The 18,923-nt window shown below is 47.1% G+C and overlaps 1 protein-coding gene across 2 annotated transcripts in view; it reads left to right on the top strand.

Moving 5' to 3' along the window:
- The window catches only part of LOC103170973 (centromere protein P), a 267,419-nt gene that overhangs the window by 90,564 nt on the left and 157,932 nt on the right, over positions 1–18,923 (top strand). The window lies entirely within an intron of this gene.

An 18,923-nucleotide genomic window follows, 5' to 3' on the forward strand; every position in this document is an offset into this window, starting at 1 on the left:
GGAGGAGGAGCAGAAGAAAAGGGGGGCTCAGTCTGGTAGGAGACCGGGTTCTTTTTATCGTTGCTGACTACAGCCCGTGACACCGGTAGAACGACTCGAGGAGTCAAATGGGCCGTCTGAAGGGCCCAGGTTTTGCAGCTGGAGAGAAAGTGGGGCAGTCCACAGTTCTGTAGGTCTTGACTTCCGTCTGGAGCCTCTCACCTCACCACACTGTATCGTACAGTCTCTCAAAGGGCGTGCCAGCCTTCTTGATTCAATGAGCGTGCCTGCCTTTATTGTGTCCGAAACAGAACTCCTTATCTTCCCACCCAAACCCTGTCTCTACCAGATGTTGCCACGGCCGTAGACGGCACCACTGTCCCCCCACCCCCGGCTCACAAGCCTGTAACCTTGGCATTATCCTCAACTCATCTCTCATTCAGCCTGCATATTCAGTCTGTCACCAAATCCTGTCAGATCTCCCTTTACAGCATCGGGAGAATCAGGCCACACTGATCCAATCGCTTATCGTATCTCGCCTTGACCGCTGCATCAGCTTCTTGGCTGATCTCCCTGCCTCCTGTCTCTCCTCTCTCCAGTCCTTTCTGCTGGCCGGTTCATTCTTCTAAAAAAAAAAAAAAAACCACACAGTCCACATCACCCTCGTCTTTAAAGCCTCCGACGGTCGCCCACCCCTCTCGGCATCAAACAGAAACTCTTTGCCATCGGCTTTAAGGCACTCGACTCCTACCTTGACCTCGCAGATCTCCTACTACAACCCTGAATTCACACTCGGCTCCTATAACACCAATCTACTCAGTGAACCTCAATTTTGTCTTTCTCACTGACGACCTCTTGCCCACATCCCGCCTCTGTCCTGGATCTCTCTCCCCCTTCATAGCCAACAGACCACCGCTCTCCCTACCTTCAACGCTATCCTCAAAGTACATCTCCTCCAAGAGGCCTACCCTGACTAAGCCCTCCTTTCCTCTACTCACTCTCTCTTCTGGGTCATCTATGCATTGGGATCTTTACCCTTTAGACGCACCACAGCACTCGTGCGTATCTTTATTTCCTCTCTGTAAATTCCATTTCCTCCAGCTGTGATTTATTTCAACAGCAGTCTCCCCCTCTGGACCATAGGTCCCTTGGGGGCAGGGATCATGTCTGGCCACCTCTATTGTACTCTACAGTCCCAAGCACTTAATACAGCGCTCCGCACGTAGTAAGGGCTTGATGCGTTCGATACAGTAGTCTAACCGTGATATGACGAACCTAAACCAAGCCGAGACGGAGATGGAGGGGCGGGATTAAGGGCGGTGTTACCGAGGAAGAAAGAGGAGGTCACTGAGGTTAGTGCCCGAACTCTTGCAGTCAACCTCACCCCGAGTCGTACCGAGCGTTAGCCCGAGCGTTAGCCCACGGCCCCTCCTCCCCGTCCGAGCAGTTTTACCACAGCGGGCGACGCTCGTTGTGTGAATGGAACTGAATTGATTGCCTGGCTCCCTGACTCACCCTTGTCCCCTGGCAGAGCTCCCCTCTCTGCCCAAAGACCAAGACACCAGGGACCCTGGTATCCAGGAGAGAGGGAGAAACCCACCCACCCCGTGGGCAAGAGCAAAAAAGCCCAGGGGCAAAAGGGGCACATGTTCCTTCACTCATTTGATTGTATTTATTGAGCATTTACTGTGGGCAGAACACCGTACTCAGCGCTTGGGAAAGTACAAGACAACAGTAAACAGTGACATTCCCCGCCCACAATGAGCACACGGTCTCGGGGGCGGGAGGGAACCCGTCCCGCTCTCAGGTTCGTGTGAGCACTGCCAGGAGGATGGAGCGACGCTATCGCTTCCTTCTGTCTCCTCACCGTCCACTGCACAAGCTTAGTATACACTCTGGTGTTCCCTACACTTGGAGTGACCCTTTAAATCAGTTTCTTGCCAAGTAAAGATTGTCGTCTCTGCCACTGTGCTTGTCTGTCTGCTACGGCAGGGTCAGCTAATAGGTGGGTGCCTCTTCCCTTCTTGAAGTGGGGCTTCCGGTCAATTTCCCGTTGATGCCCACAAGTCTGTCTCGCTATTGTCTTCACACCCATTTCTTCTGTTATCTTGGGGAGCGGGTTCCCCTAGAAATGGTCTGGTCTCCCCGACACCCCCCACCCCGGACCCCCAGTCGAGGGTTTCTCAACATTAATCGTTTCCTTCCCCAAGGTCCATGTAGATCCAGTATTAAAGCAGTAAACACTCTAAATGCCTGTGGGTAGGGAATATGTCACTTGCTTGTTTTCTACTTCCCAAGCGCTTAGTATAGGGCAACATACCCAATAGGGGGGCAAGGGGGTGGAGGGCGTGCACTCAATAAGTTGTCTTATGCTGTCGAGTAGTGTCCGACCCATAGCGACGCCAAGGACGCATCTCTCCCAGAACGCCCCATCTCCATCTGCGGTCGTTCCGGTAGTGGTAGTGGAGTAGAGTTTTCTTGGTAAAAATCCAGAAGCGGTTTACCACTGCCTCCTTCCGGGCAGTAACCTTGAGTGGACTCTGCCCTTGACTCTCTCCCCTGCTGCTGCTGCCCAGCGCGGGTGAGATTTGACTTGTTGCAGATGGCCTTCCACTGCAAGCCAGGAATGGAGTGGATATGCCTCTTCTTGATTCTCCCTCCCATTCATTCATTCATTCAATAGTATTTATTGAGCGCTTACTATGTGCAGAGCACTGTACTAAGCGCTTGGGATGAACAAGTCGGCAACAGATAGAGACAGTCCCTGCCGTTTGACGGGCTTACAGTCTAATCGAAGAGTACTGGAAACTCTCCAGGTGTGACCCTGAGAGGTAACTCAATAAGAACCACTATTAATAATGCTCCCCCCGTTACATGAACTTAGGGAAAATGTCAAATTTTTAGTTATCCTGGATATCCGAGCATCTGGACAGCCTCAGACCCGTGCAGTGAAGATAATCTTCATCTGTGCAGATGGTTTAACAAAAAGCAAAACATTTTCCCCAAGTAAATAATTTCCACCATTTGGAGTAGTTAGGACACATGATGGGGTTGTTGCTGGATTTTAAAAGTTTATTGCTTTAAATTACAAAGCAGTACTTCTTCCTTTCCTTACCCTCAACCCCTCCCCTATTATTTTTTAATAGCAAGCAACTCTTGAATTCACTCTAAGTTTAGTATGTAAAAGATTGGAGCATAGATGCCTCTCCTGAGCAGCGTATTTGGACACGGTTTGTCGTACAGAACTATGAAAATATATTAAATGAAGGAAAAAAAGGCATTCCAGTGCATCTTACTACTGCAAATAACCCAAGTGCAAGCATTTCCCTGCATAAACAAAATAATGGTTAAGGACTTTACTTTTATGTTTTTTTAAAAAGCTGTGCAACTTCTGAGCACAAACTTCAAGGCTGTGTCTTTTGGCATGGTACATGGTTGAGCTAATCCTTTTTAGAGTACTTTTCCAGGCTTTGCAAGCAAACTAGTGAGTAGACGACTTAATCTTTCTTTTGTTCAAAATTGTTTTCTGTCCTGAGTTTTTAAAGAGTTTACCAGATTTTTCTGCTTGTTTTCATTCTTAAACTTCACAGTGAGTGATTCACTGACCTTGTAAGGTAAATGCTCAACTAGTTCTTAGATTATTTGACACATCGGTATGTAACACGTGGCATTTGGACCAGGTTTTCATTTTACTAGAGATCTTTTCCATATGTTTCCTGTTAGCGGCTTCATTCTCAAACCTCAAGCTTCTACACAAAAGAACACAGAGCACATTTTTATACTTTCTTTACAGAAAAAACCCCCAACAAACCACTGCCACAAGAATGTTCTTTATGGGAGAGTTTCAATGTTACAATTCCCCAATGCTGCCAAATGTGCTCAAATCTCCAACAGTGCATTTTACAGCAGTAGGGAGTACCCGAATCCCATGCCGACTTGGCACATCACCCTGGGATACCCCGACACGTCTTTGGGGTTCAGATGCTCCGTGAATACGTTGGCCGGGCCGTTAATTATTCCTCTGCTGGGGATTTCCTCCCCGTCTCCCCCTATGGATGTTAGGAACATAGAGGGGTATCAGAAACGTCTCTTAAGAAATCCCTGAACCTACGATCCAGGTCCAGCCTAGCCTGGACCTCCCTGGGGTGTACATTGTTCTGAGAGAGTCTCTCAAAGGTGCACCGAGCCAATCCAAACACCCATATGACCTTGAAGAATCCTAAGGCAACTTAAAGGGATTTGAGGCTGCCGATGTGGTCGCCTAGCAACCGGGCAAGTTCCGTTCCGTTGGGAATACGTGCTGAAAGGGTAGCTTGATGAAATGCTAATAACAGCATGTCGTCATGCAGCCTTGTTTTTCTGCTTGTATTTTTCAAGCCTTCTTTAAAGGAACAAATCTACCAATTCTATTTTACTTGCCCGAGTGCTTAGTACAGCGCCCTGCCCCCGGTGAGCACTCAATAAATGCCATGGATGGATTGATCATTTTAAACAAGAGATCAATTTGCCAAAGCAAAGAAGCACTTTAACATTGGTTAGGAGGGAGAAATTTATTCCTCAAAGACAGTGATAAATGAGTATTTTGTGATTGGGATTACTTTTTGAAAGAAAGGAATTGCAACTAGCTAAGAGGGGGGAATCTATTGAATTCATGTAATTCTTTGATCAGAATTTGCGCTAATGATTTGAACAGGGGATATATTTTTGTTCCTATTTTTAAAATGGTAAATCAGTCCATAGTACGTATCCAGTAGTATTTATTGAACCCCTTCCCTCCTCAGATCCGCCAATCACACTCCCCGCCCCCCCGGTCAAATCCCTGCTGAAGGCTCGCCTCCTCCAAGAGACCTTCCCAGTCAAAGCCCCCCTTTTCCTCAGCTCCCCCTTCCCTCCGCGTCACCCCGACTCACTCCCTTTGCTCTACCCCCCCTCCCCTCCCCACAACACTTGTGTGTATATGTACTTATCTATAATTCTGGTTATTTATATTGATGCCAGTTTACTTGTCTTGATATGTCTTCCCCCTTCTTTCATTCAATAGTATTTATTGAGCGCTTACTATGAGCAGAGCACTGTACTAAGCGCTTTCCCAGTGTGGGCAGGGATTGTCTCTCTTTATTGCTGAATTTTACTTTCAAAGTGTTTAGTACAGTGCTCTGGTGAGGACTCAATAAATACGATCGAATGACTCAATAAAATAAACGAGGAGAATGGTGACAGAAGTGGAGTAGAAATGGGGGAATGGAGTACTGTTTCTCTGTCAGACGTGGCTGCTGAAAGTCTGCTGGCTCTCATGGATGACTGGAATAAGATGATTCTGAGAAAAGAGTGGAGGATTAGGCAATGAGAAGCAGCAGGGCTTAGTGGATAGAGCACGGGCCATGGAGTCAGAAGAACCTGGATCCTGATCCAGGTCCCGCCACCCATCTGCTGTGTGACCTTGAGCAAGTAATAATAATAATAATTGTGGTATTTGTTAAGCGCTTACTATGCCAGGCACTGTACTAAGCACCGGGGGGGGGGGGGGGGAATTTAAACAAATTGGGTTGGACACGATCCCTGCCCCACATGGAGCTCACAGTCTTAATCCCTATTTTACAGAAGAGGTAACTGAGGCCCAGAAAAGTGAAGTGACTCGCCCAAGGTCACACACCCCACAAGGGCAGAACTGGGATTAGAACCCAGGTCCTTCTGACTCCCAGTCCTGTCCTCTGTCTACTAGGCCATGCTGCTTTTCCTCACTTCACTTCTCTGTGACCGTTACCTCATCTGTAAAATGGGGATAGAGATTGTGAGCCTATGTGGGACAGGAACTGTGTCTGACCCGATTACCGTGTATCTACCCCAGCCTGGCACAGTAAATCCTTAACAAATACAAAGATTATGGGTTCTAATCCCGGCTCCTCCGCTCGTCTGCTGTGTGACCTTGAGCAAGTCACCTCACTTCTCTGTGCCTCAGTTATCTATAAAATGGAGATTGAGACTGTGAGCCCCATGTTGGACAGGGACTGGGTCCAACCTGATTTGCTTGTATCCACCCCAGCGCTTAGTAAAGTGCCTGGCACATAGTAAGCACTTAAATGCCATTATTATTATTCAGTACCATAAAAAAGAAAAAGAAAAGATTTGGGGGTTAAGAAAACTAGGCTCAGAAGCTTAAATTCAAATGCCAACCGTGGAGACAAGTTGCCAACTTTTGGAGAGGCACAAACAGCGAGTAGATGGGGATGTTGTAATGAATCAGGTTAGGAAGGAGTTGGGGTAGAAAAGCATGGAAGGGACTCATTTTATCCATTCATCTGAATGAACCCGATAAGCCCGTGTATGATGACAGTTTCTACCTCATTAGATAGAATGTAAAATTAATCTTGGGTTGGGTTTGCTATTAGCAGTGCCTGGAGCTGTTTTCATTTCTACCTCTGATTACCATGATCTCCCTGAAGCCTCTGTCCTAAAAATGTTGATAAATTCATTCATTCAATCGTATGTATTGAGTGCTTACTGTGGACAGAGCCCTGTACTAAGCACTTGGAAAGTACAATTCGGCAACAGAGACAATCCCTATCCAACGAGGGGCTCACAGTCTAGAAGGGGAAGACAGACAAAACAAGTAGACAGGCGTCAGTATAAATGTGACAAGATAAATGCAATCTCCTATCAGGAAGGGCAGATGAGCCTAGGTCCTGAGATTTGTAATTTATTTTAATGCCTGCTCCCCGCACTAGAATGTCAGTACTCAGAGATTAGGGAATCGTGTTTATTTCCTCTCCCGGCATCTACAAGGACTCTCTCTTTTTCTGCTGTTTGAGTTTCCAGCCCTGGTGCCATTTCTGCTTTGACTTCTTTGTCTCAAGATCCTCCTGCAACGTCTGCTCAAAAAGAGCCACTTCTTTCTTTATTGCAGTGAGTCATGTCGATTTGCCTCCCGGTTTTCTGATGAGATGCAGTTTTGTTTTCGTTTTTTGGCATATGGCATTTGTTAAGCATTTACTATGTGTCAAGCACTGTTCTGAGCTCTAGGGTGGATAGAAGTTAATCAGGCGGAACACAGTCCCTGTCCCACATGGGGCTCACAGTCTAAATAATAGTAATAGCATTTATTAAGTGCTTACTGTGGGCAGAACACCGTACTAAGTGTTGAGAGGGAATGCATAAGTGATTATTAGACACTGTCCCTGTCCTTCAGGGCCTCACAAGCTAAGAGTTTAAGTGGGGAGAAAGGATTGAATTCAACCCACATATTCAATCTTTCACCTAATCCTATCGGTCTGCTTTCACAACATCGCTAAAATTCATTCTTTCCTCCCCATCCAAACTGCTACTGATCCCACCACTTGTCCTATCCCAACTTGACTACTTCATCAGCCTTCTCGCTGACCTCCCCGTCCTACCTCCCATCTCTCCCCAGTCCAATCTATACTTCACTCTGCTGCCCGGCTTATTTTACTAAATAACTGTTCAGTCTGCATCTTCCCCACTCCTCAAGAACCGCTGGTGGTTGCCCATCCATTTCTGCATCAAACAGAAACCCCTTATCACCGCCTTTAAAGCACTCAGTTGGTCCCCTTGTGACAAACTCAACACTTAGTACAGTGCTCTGCCCATAATAAGTACTTAATAAATACTACTATTTAGTAGCGTGAGTAGTTTATGAGAAACAGCATGGATTAGTGGAAAGAGGCCGGGCTTGGGAGTCAGAGGTCATGGGTTCTAATCCCCACTCTGCCACTAATCAGCTGTGTGACCTTGGACAAGTCACTTCACTTCTCTGTGCCTCAGTTACCTCATCTGTTGTTCCACGTGGGACAACCTGATTACCCTGTATCTACCACAGTGCTTAGAACAGTGCTTGGCACATCATAAGCGCTTAACAAATACCATCATCATTATTATTATTATTTAGACCACAAGCGCCACTAGAGACAGGGACTGCATCTGGCCTGATTAACTTCTATCTACCCTCTCAGTGGAAAGAGCACGGGTTTGGGAGTCAAAGTACGTAGGTTCTAATCCCGCTCTGACACTTGTCTGCTGTGTGACCTGGGGCAAGCCACTTAACTTCTCCGTGGCTCAGTTCCCTCATCTGTAAAATGGGGATTAAGACTATGAGCCCCACGTGGGACAACCTGATGACCCTGTATCTACCCCGGCGCTTAGAACAGTAAGTGCTTAAGAAATACCATCATTATTATGATTATTATCATCATTACCTCCCTAATCTCCTGCTACAGCCCAGCCCGCACCCTTTACTCCTCTAGCACCAACTTGCTCACTGTGTACCATTCTCATCTGTCTCACTGCTAACCCCTTTCCCATGTCCTTCCTCTGGCCTGGAACTCCCTCCCCTTTCATATCTGACCACCACTCTTCCCACCTTCGAAGCCTTATTGAGGTCACTTCTCCTCCAAGAGGCCTTCCCCAATTAAGCCCTCTTTTCCCTGGCTCTCTCTCCCTTCCGTGTCATCTAAGCACTTGGATCCGTGACCTTTGGGCATTTGGTATTCGCCCCACCCCCATCCCCACAGCATTTATGTACAAATCTATGAATTATATATTATAAATGATTTATCTGTATTAATGTCTGCCACCCCCTCCCCCCGCCCCCCGAACTGAAGCTTGTCGTGGGCAGGGAACGAGTCTACTGACTCGGTTGTATTGTACTCTCCCAAGCGCTTAGTACAGAGCTCTGCATACAGTAAACACTGTTGATTGAGGAAATATTCAAACAGCACAAACAAATACACAAAATAGACTCGAAGTCTCGGCGGGGATGGAGGGGTCTGAGAGCCCATGGGAGCAGCTTTCATCGCCGGCCAGAGCACGTAGAGCAGGCCTGGAGCAACGACCCTCCGTGGCAGGAGGGGGTCAAAGGACTAAATAGGAGAGAGAACAGTTATCGAATCCCCGTTTGACAGTTGAGGAAACTGAGGCCTAGGGAAGTTGGGATTTAACCAAAGTCACACAGCAGGCGAGTGACAGAGCCAAGGATCTTAGGACGGAGCCATAGGATCTTAAAAATGCCACCCAAATCATCGTTTTCGAGGAGAAAGGTGAAAGATCAGACTGCGGATACCTTCGACGTATTTGACTACTCTTGGTTCATTCATTCAGTCGTATTTATTGAGCGCTTACTGTGTGCAAAGCTCTGTCTTAAGTGCCTGGGAGAGTACAACATAACAAAAAGACACATTCCTGCCCACAACGAGCTCACAGTCCAGAGGGGGAGAAACCTTCATTGTTGGCAAGGTGGTATTAATGGGTCCACTGACTCCCAGGCCCGGACTCTTTCCGGGATGCCACCCTGCTTCCCAGTACTGTCGAATGCTTTTGTACAACTATGTCCGTAAAATTTTTCCTCTGTCCCTCTTGTTTTCTTCTGCCCCATTTTGGGTCACCGCGTGCTCTCCATTTTCCTCCCACGTGCTCCCTTCAGTATTAGGTGATTGGCTTCTCATTCCGGGGTTTCGCTTTCGGAGATCCTGCCTTGCCACCCGGTGTTGAATCTGGCCCGGAAGTGACCCCGGGGAAACTGCCGAACGAATCAGTTGTGGCATTGGGGGAAGCTAGGTCTCACAGCCATAGAGAATAATAATAATGTTGGTATTTGTTAAGCGCTTACTATGTGCAGAGCACTGTTCTAAGTGCTGGGGTACATACAGGATAATCAGGTTGTCCCACGTGAGGCTCACAGTTAATCCCCATTTTACAGATGAGGTAACTGAGACCCAGAGAAGTTAAGTGACTTGCCCACAGTCACACAGCCAACAAGTGGCAGAGCCAGGATTCGAACCCATGACCTCTGACTCCCAAGCCCGGGTTCTTTCCACTGAGCCACGCTCAGCACCGTAAAACTTCAGCTTGCTCTGAGGCCTACCATCCTGCTGCTACCCACGCTCTGGCGGTCTCCCAGACGGTGTGCCGGCCTTCTCGATTTGAACCTTCACTTCCCCATCTGAAGTCGTAGTAGCATTTATTGAACAAAAACTTGCTGTGGGGCACTGTGGGTGCTAGGGAAGTACAGAATAGAGAAGGGATGCTTTCCCTGACCACAAGAAGCTTGCATTCCCATGGGAGAGTCTAAACGAGAAAAATACGTACAAGCAGAGAGGTCAAAAATAAATAAAGCAGACACCCCCAGATCTACCTCTCTAGTCCGGACCTCTCTCCTACTCTTCAATCTCACATTTCCTCCTGCCTTCAAGACATCTCTACTTGGATATCCCATCGACACCTCCAACCCAATGTGTCCAAAGCTCAGTGCTCCTTATCTTCCCACCCAAACAATGACCTCCCTCTGACTTTCCCTCCACCGTCCTCCCTGTCTCAAGCCGAGAAACTTGGCATTACCCTTGACTCATCTCTCTAATAATAATGATAACATTGGTATTTGTTAAGCACTTACTATGTGCCAAGCACTGTTCTAAGCGCTGGGGGAGATACAGGCTTATCAGGTTGTCCCACGTGAGGTGCACAGTCTTCATCCCCCTTTTACAGATGAGGGAACTGAGGCACAGAGAAGTGACTTGCCCAAAGTCACACAGCTGATGGTTGGTGGAGCTGGGATTAGAGCCCATGACCTCTCTCACTCCACCCATATATTCAGTCCATCACCGAGGGTTTCCTAGAGGAGCGGAAGCTCATTCTAACACCTGCGTCCAAATCTCTTGTTGCATCCTCCTGCCCAGCTGTGTAGAATAAATCGAACAAGGGTGGACCTACTTTGCAAATCTTCAGCCTACTGGGAATTGATCAGGCAAGGCACCCTGTCTCGGACACTGTCAAACATGCCTCTGTGAAGCATTTTTAGAGTCTTAATGAACTTCTCGGGGCAGACAGATATACGGAACTACTTCCGGTCTGGAGCTACCGATGGTGTCAAATGCCTTCATAAACTCTATGAAAACTGCAGAGAGATCTTGGTACCAGCGGTGCAAAGATCTTTCTCACAGTGCCCCACTGTGGTCTGAAGCCACGATGTGATTCCGGGAGTGTGTGATCAAAGAAATATAGGTAACAGGCCCAGTCCTGCTCAGTTTATCATCAGTGAGCAGGTCCAGAAGAACTCTAGCTAGGATCAGCACTTAAAAACAGTGCCTGACACACAGTGAGCACTTAATAAATCCTTTTATTATTACTGTTATTATTATATGAGAGGCAGCATGGCTAGTGGAAAGAGCACGGGCCTGGGTGTCAGAGGACCTGGGTTCTAATCGCGGAGCTGTCATGTGCCTGCTGTGTGACCTTGAGCAAGTAACTTCACGTCTCTGCGCCTCAGTTACCTCAGCTGTAAAATGGGGAAGGAATCCTACTCCCTTCTACTTTGACTGCGAGGCCCATATGGGAGAGGGACTGTGTCTAATCTCGTGTACTTGTATCTAGAACAGCGCCTGGCACCTAGTAAGAGTGTAACAAGTACCGTACCATAGTTGTTATTATCATTATCATTATTACCGCCATGCCAACAATGAAGAGTTCTCCCTTTCTGGACTGTGAGTTCGTTGTGGGCAAGAATGTGTCTTTTTGTTGCTATATTGTACTCTCCCAACCGCTTAATACAGCGCTTTGCACAGAGTAAGAGCTCCATAAATATGACTGAATGAATGAACGAAGAGTAGTCAAATACGTTGAAGGTTCCCGCAGACTGATCTTTCACCTTTCTCCTCGAAGACGATGGTTTGGGTGGCCTTTTAAAGATCCTATGGCATCTCCATAGTGTTCCGATGCTGAGGACGAGCCTGTGTAAGTACTTAAGCGGTGAGGCCTCTTACTGCTTGTAGACCTCAGCAGCTCAGCCATCGGGTTTGGGTTCGGGTCCGGGGCCGTTTTTCACGGCTTTGCCTGGCACGGTGACTTCATCATTTGTTGGGACAAGTACCTTGTCTTTGCACGGTGGCACGTTCTGTGTTTTGAGGAGCCTCGCCTTCCAAAATCAATGGAAAATAGCAAAGTGCTGTTGCTGTCATTTCTGGATTTCCTTCTGGGCTGAGGTTAGGCTGGAGCCCATCTTCATTAATGTAATTCATTAATGTAGGACTTCCTGATTATCGGGTTGAAACTTAAGAAGCAGAAAACAGATATGGGGAAGAGCAACGTCATCCGACGGCCAGAGGTAGATGCCACGTGCTTGACGTGAAGTCGAGGTACCGGGCAGCGTACACTTATGAGGGCGCGAAGGACAAATTGGGTCGGGGGATAAAATAAATAAAAATAAATAAAATGGTTTTGTAGATTCAGATCAAGTTAAAGGTAAATGTTTTACGAGGAACCATGGACCCAGCTGCTGAATTGGGGGTGATTATAATACTAGTATGAATTTAGGCACTGATAAAGAAAAGCCATCCCCTCTCAGGGTCGCACCTGGAGAGTTTCCAGTACTCTACCATTCTCGGCTACGGGAGGGAGAATCAAGCAGAGGCCTACCCATTCCGTTCCTAGCTCGGGCAGTGGCTAGCTAGTGGAAGGCAACTGTTAGGAGTCAAAACTCACCCGTGCTGGGCAGCAGCAGCACGGGAGAGAGTTGAGGGTGGTGACTCGTGTTTACTGCGTGGAAGGCGGCAATGGTAAACCACTTCCGGATTTTTACCAAGAAAACTCTATGGATATACTACTGGAACGATTGCAGATGGAGAGCGGGGCGTCCTGGGAGAGATGCATCCGTGGTGTCGCTATGGGTCGGAAACGACTCGTCGTAAGACAAGACAAAGAGAAGCCGACTTATCCAGGACTCTTGAGGTCCGTTAACCAGGAATGGCTTAGGTGCACCCCTGCCTGATAATTCTGGGAAGGTTTAAATGAGTGCCACAAATATAGCCCTTTATAAGTCGGTGTATTTTCTCCAACACTTTATCCATTTTTAATTTTTCCACTTTTTGATCCTTTACTCTGAGTTCTCTTTCATCTGGGTAGATGTATTCTATTTTCTCATTCCATATAAATGGACTGTCTGCTACAAAGCTATCAGTCTGTTAGTCCATTTTCTTGTTTAACATTAATCTCGAGCATGCGATGCGGCTATATTCCATTTTCCATTAATTTATACTCTAACGCTATAGGTATGTTATTTTGCATCGGTTGAGACTAGAGGTTCGTATTTTATTTTTCGTTATTTTGTACTGGATCTAAAATATAAATTTGCTGTTCTATTGGTTTGTTTACATCATTAAGGAATAATTTATTGTTGGGCCCCTGCACATCAATCTGCTGAAGCCTTATAGCTAGGATAATTAGTGAACATGTCAAGGCTGTGTAGCCTTTAAATTATGCTGGTTCAAACGCTTGGAAGACATTCATTGCTAAGCAGATGAAAAATCACCAGATACCCCCCCGGTCTCGTTCTGTCTAATCGCAGCTAGAGTGTTCACCAACAAACTAGCCATCTGCTGTGATTGTCCCATCCGCCTCTCATCTCTTGTTACCTCTGACGAATTTTGACTTGGTGCGATTGGGTCGTTGTCACGGAAGATACTCCGTGGAGCTTCCCCGGAGATAAGAATCCAGGCATCCAGTTTGACCCTTCCCAGGTAGAGGTTAAGGAAGTTGGGGGGAGGCGGGTGAAGGGTCAGGGATAAGACAAACCCTGCTCTCTCACAGCTGAGTCCCCGTCTGCCTTTCCCTTCACCCCGAGTTACCACAATAAAGCCAGGACCAGGAATGATTAGGAAGAAGAAGGGGCCATATAAGCAATAAAACTCTTTGCTTGTGGAAAGAGCACGGGCCTGGGTGGGACTCAGAGGATCTGAGTTCTGATCCAAGCTCTGCCACTTGTCTGTTGTGTGACCTTGGATAAATCGCTTCACTTCTCTGTGCCTCAGTTACCTAGTCTGTATAATGGGGATTAGGACTGTGAGCTCCGAGTGGGATATGGACTGTCTCCAAACTGATTAGTTTGGAAGTACCCTGGTACATAATAAGCACTTAACAAATACCATTTAAAAAAAAACAGCAACACCAAAAAAACCCAGACCTAGGAAAGTGAGGAGCCAGGGACTAGGAGTGGAGAGGTTAGGAAGAACAGGCAGGCCGAGAGAAAGAACACTTTAAGCAAAGACAGGTAGAGAGGAATAGAAAAGGACCGTAAGCCCGTCGTGGGCCGGGATTGTCTCTCTCTATTGCTACGTTGTACTTTCCAAGTGCTTAGTACAGTGTTCTGCACACAGTAAGCACTCGATAAATATGATTGAATGAATGACTGGGAGAGGAAAGGAAGAGAAGTACAGCTTCTATCTAATTTGAGCAAATAATGAACATTTTTGTTGAACATGTTTATAAACAAGATTTGCTTTGTTTTATATGTTAGGGCTATGCTGCCCTCCTCTGGTAATTCCTTGGTAAGTATTCTAGCCCCCTGAATTTATCGCTTCAGAGGAACTTTGCCATTCCTGATCATCTATTGTTTATCTGCTTTTTAAATGCCATTTTAAGTGGATGTCTTTTTAAATACAGATTAATAAGTAAAAAGAGCATTGTTCACTTTTGGCAGTAAGGTATCTTTAGGGAAAAGGTACCCTTTCCTTAACATAAAGTATGTTCTTCAGTAGTAGCTCGATAGAAAATACGATTAGAGAGCAGAGCAAGAACCTGGGCTGATGATGGCAAAATTCAAATTCCATAGAACACTTTATCCTCCAAGAAGCCTTTCCTGACTAAGTCCTCATTTCTCCACCTTGTTCACCATTCCTTCTGCCTCTCCTGTGCACTTGTTTCTGTATCCCTTGAGCTCTGTGATTCATTCATTCATTCAATTGTATTTATTGGGTCCTTTCTGTGTGCAGAGCACTGTACTGAGCGCTTGGGAAAGTATAATGCAACAATGAGGAGAGACAATCCCTGCCCACAATGGGCTTACAGTCTAGAGGTGGAGAGACAGACATCAGTACAAGTAAACAAGCATCAATACAAGTAAACAAGCATCAATACAAATAAATAGAATTATAGATATATACATATATGCGTAAGAGCGGTGAGGTGGGCTGGGGGGAGCAAAGGGAGCAAGTCAAACAGTCAGAGAGATAGAAGGAGAACCAGGAGAGGACAGTGTTTGAAGCCAAAGTTAGATAATATTTCCAGGAGAAGAGGTGGTCCACAGTGTCCAAGGCACCTGAGAAATCTAAGAAGATTAGGGTGGATTAGAGGCTGTCAGATCTGGTGAGAAGAACATCATTAGTGACCTTAGAGAGGGCAGTTTCCATGGAGCGAAGGGAGCGGAAGCCAGTAGAAAATTGGAGAGGGAAATGGAGACAGCGGATGTAGGCAATTCTCTCTAAGAGTTTAGAAAGGAATGGTAGGAGTGGGATGGAGGGAGCCATGTGGTCAAGGGAGGGGTTTTTTAGGCTAAGGGAAACATGAGCATGTTTGAAAGCAGTGGGGAAGAAGCCATTGGCGAGTGAAGAGTTGAAGAAGGCTGTCAGGGAGGGAAGAAGGGAGGGGACAAGTGTTTTGATAAAGGTACTGAAGGGATGGGATCCGGAGGCTCAGGTGAAGCGAATAGATTTGGTGAGGAGGCAAGAGATCTCCTCTTGAGATACTGCCAGGAATATTGGGAAAATCAAATAGGGTGCAGGAGAGGAATGGGGGAGATTTTACAGAGATCACACCTGTTGGTTTCAATTTTGTCAATAAATTACGTTGCTAGGTCATTGGAGAAAGAGATTGAGGGGACGGGAGGACAGGAGGTTTGAGGAGGGAGTTAAACATCTGGAATAGCTGGAGGGGGCAAGGGGCAAGGGATTGAATTAGGAAGAAGTATTGTCGGTGGAAGAGAGGGCACATTAAAGCAGGTGAGGATGAAATTGAAATGCATGAGGTCAGCCAGATGTCTGAATTTCCGCCAAGAGCGCTTAACAGCTCGAACACGAGAGCGAAGGAACCGTGCCGTGGAGGTGATCTAGGGCTGCGGGTCAATGGTACGAGATCAGCGGAAGGGCCGGGAAGTGAGGGAGTTGAGTTCAGTGGCGAGGGCGGGATCCAGGGTGTTGATTTGCCTGTCAAGAGAAGGTAGTTTCCATTTGGAAACCAAATAAGGTGGACTGGCTTTAGAATATTGGAAAGGGTCAAAAGACAGGAGATCTCTGTGGGGATACAGGACAGATTTGCAGGGAGTGGGTGTGTGGGGAAGAGAGGAAGAGAGGAAGTGAGGAGAGGAATTTCAGAGTTGGCGTGGGTAGACATTGTACAGTGTCTAGAGATGATGATGATGATGATGGCATTTGTTAAGCCCTTACTGTGTGCCAAGCACTGTTCAAGATCAAATATGTGTCCAAATTGGTGAGTGTGTGAGGTGGAGTAATCAATGAAATTTTTGGAGCGCTTAGTGTATGGAGAGCAATGTTTAAGCTCTTGAGAACGGGGCAATACAATAGAATTGGTGTGAGATATGATCCCTGCCCAGAACGACCTTACAGTCCAGAGGCGGAGACAGACATGAGATAAGCGTAGAGCAGGAGGTCATTGGAGTTGAGTGAGAGGAAATGGACAGCGGAAAGGTCGTCGGGGTCATCCACATGAATATTGAAGTCCCCAAAGATGGAGAAAGAGATGAAAATAGTTCAGAAAGTTTGGGCGGGGGGCCAGTAGATGACCGTGACTATTATCTGGAGTGGGTAGTAGAGGCGGATGATGTGGGCTTCAAAGGCAGGGAAAGAGGGGAATGGGAGAGGTGGGTTGGTGTAAAAGCAGCATTAGGGAGTGAGGCAGGAAATGTGTCTGTTGTTTGTACTCTCCCAAACGCTGAGTACGGTGCCCTGCACACAGTAAGCGATCAATAAGTAAATATGATTGATAGAATAATAATATTGGTATTTGTTAAGCGCTTACTATGTGCCAAGCACTGTTCTAAGCACTGGGGTAGATACAAGGTAATCAGGTTGTCCCATGTAGAGCTCACAGTCTTCATCCCCATTTTACAGATGAGGTAACTGAGGCACCGAGAAGTTAAGTGACTTGCCCAAGGTCACACAGCTCACAAGCGGTGGAGCCAGGATTAGAACCCATGACCTCTGACTCCCAAGCTTGGGCTCTTTCCACTGAGCCACGCTGCTTCTCTGAAGAAAGGAAGGAAAGAAGCAAGCCCACTACTCCCTCAGTGATTCTGGGGGAGTGAGAGAAAATAAGGCTCCCCCCGGTGAGAGCAGAGGGGAGACAATGTCATCTCGGGAGAGGCCCGTTTCAGTAATGGCGAGGAGGAGCGGTGATTGGGTCAAGAGGAACAGGTCAAGGAATGAAAGTGAACTTTCTCATGATGGAGCGGGGGGTTCCACAGCCTGCGCTCGGCTGGAGGGGGTGCCGGGGAGGGGATGGCCAGCGGGGTTGCATGGATGGAGTGAGCTGAGAGGGCAGGGGTGGGGCAACCAGAGGGACGGGACCGAGGGGACGTGGCGGGGTGGTGGAGGGGGGAGGAGGGCGCCTAGGGTGTTCCAGAAAGTCGTGCTCTGCTGCAGCTGATCTGGAGAGCCCAGCGACCAATGCAGTTTCCTCAAGTAGGTGGGAATTCAGCAGCTCCCAGCTGGTGGGGGAATCCCCAGAGCGAAGGGGAGAATGCTGAGGAGGCGTTAGCAGCTAGCGGCTCTCCAGAGTGAGTGGGCAAGCTCTATCGAGTTCTTCGTTGTCAAACACGTCGTTTTGTCCCTGGTGGTCCCCAGTTCAGATGGCTATCTTGCTTCTTTGGCAAGGGTCTCAGAATCCTGGGGTGTGAAGGGCTGTGGGGGTCAGCCCAGGCGTCCAATGCGTCGGTGACCAGGTAGCTTTTCTCAACTATGGTTGCACCACTGCCCTTTCCAGACATGACCACGACTTCAGGACCCAGGTGACAGCAGGGCTTAAGTTGGGATCTCGGCGGCCGAGAAGCGCTCTTCTGCAAAATGTTCTGTCTGATGATATCGTGTTATATCGCATGCCTGCAGTGTAATATAATGACAACATACAGAAGGGGAGTTGGAGGGGGTCGGGGGGGACCTTCTCCCATCTCAGGGTGGCCCAATGTCTGATCATGACTCAATCTGACCTTACACGCACACCTGGGCACCAATCAGTCGATGGTATTTATTGAACACTTACTGTTCATTCAATCATGTTTATTAACTGTGTGCAGAGCACCGTATTAAGCGCTTGGGAGAGTACAGTATAACAGAGTTACCATGGACCATAGGAGTATGGCGGTATTCGAGGACTGTAGTTCTTCACTTGCATTTTTTTTTTTAGAACTTTAATACAGTTTCCATTTTTTGTGTGTGTTGACCCAACCTCCCCAAAGAGCGTAAACTTCTCGAGTTCAGGGATCTCGTCACAGCTTTCTTTTGTAGCGTCCCCCTCCCTGGTACCTAATTCGGTTTTCTGCACGATGTAGGTGGCTCCGTAAATACTGTTGGTGTCACTGACGATGATGCCTGGAGCCTTCTTTTGCACCCCAGCGTGTGCTGCTGAGCATGAGTTGGGAAACGCTGCTGTAAGTCATCTAGAGTACGTGGAATTTTTAAAGAGATTTGCAGGGAATGTTGTAAATGTCAGATCAACCACAAAATCCCCAAATGTACAAAACACATTTTATAAGGAGGACATCATGATAAGAGTTCTGGTGGGAAAGTATTTCCTTCATTTATTCAGTGAGAGAACTTGTAAGTGGCTAACCAGTTTCTTCCAAGAAATTAATTCCATCTCCCAAAGGAAAATGAGAGCACTTCCTCATAGTATTTTTTGTTGTTGTTTCTTGTTAGACATCTGTTTCCTTGAAAACCAAAGGAAAAAATTGCAGCCCACTGAAAAATAGCTCCTGTTAGTATCTAAAAAATGGATGCAGTTCGAACGAGGAATCAGTTGTGAAGAAATTAAGGGAGCTACTCAGATTTTAGATGCATTAACACCTTTGACTTTTTACCGGTTAAGTTCAACAGTACTTCAAAGGAACAGGAACTGTCATGGCATCCGTTCAGCACACTAGGTCCCCAGTGCTA

The sequence above is a fragment of the Ornithorhynchus anatinus genome, chromosome X1, assembly GCF_004115215.2.
Source record: "Ornithorhynchus anatinus isolate Pmale09 chromosome X1, mOrnAna1.pri.v4, whole genome shotgun sequence".
Lineage (NCBI taxonomy): Eukaryota > Metazoa > Chordata > Mammalia > Monotremata > Ornithorhynchidae > Ornithorhynchus > Ornithorhynchus anatinus.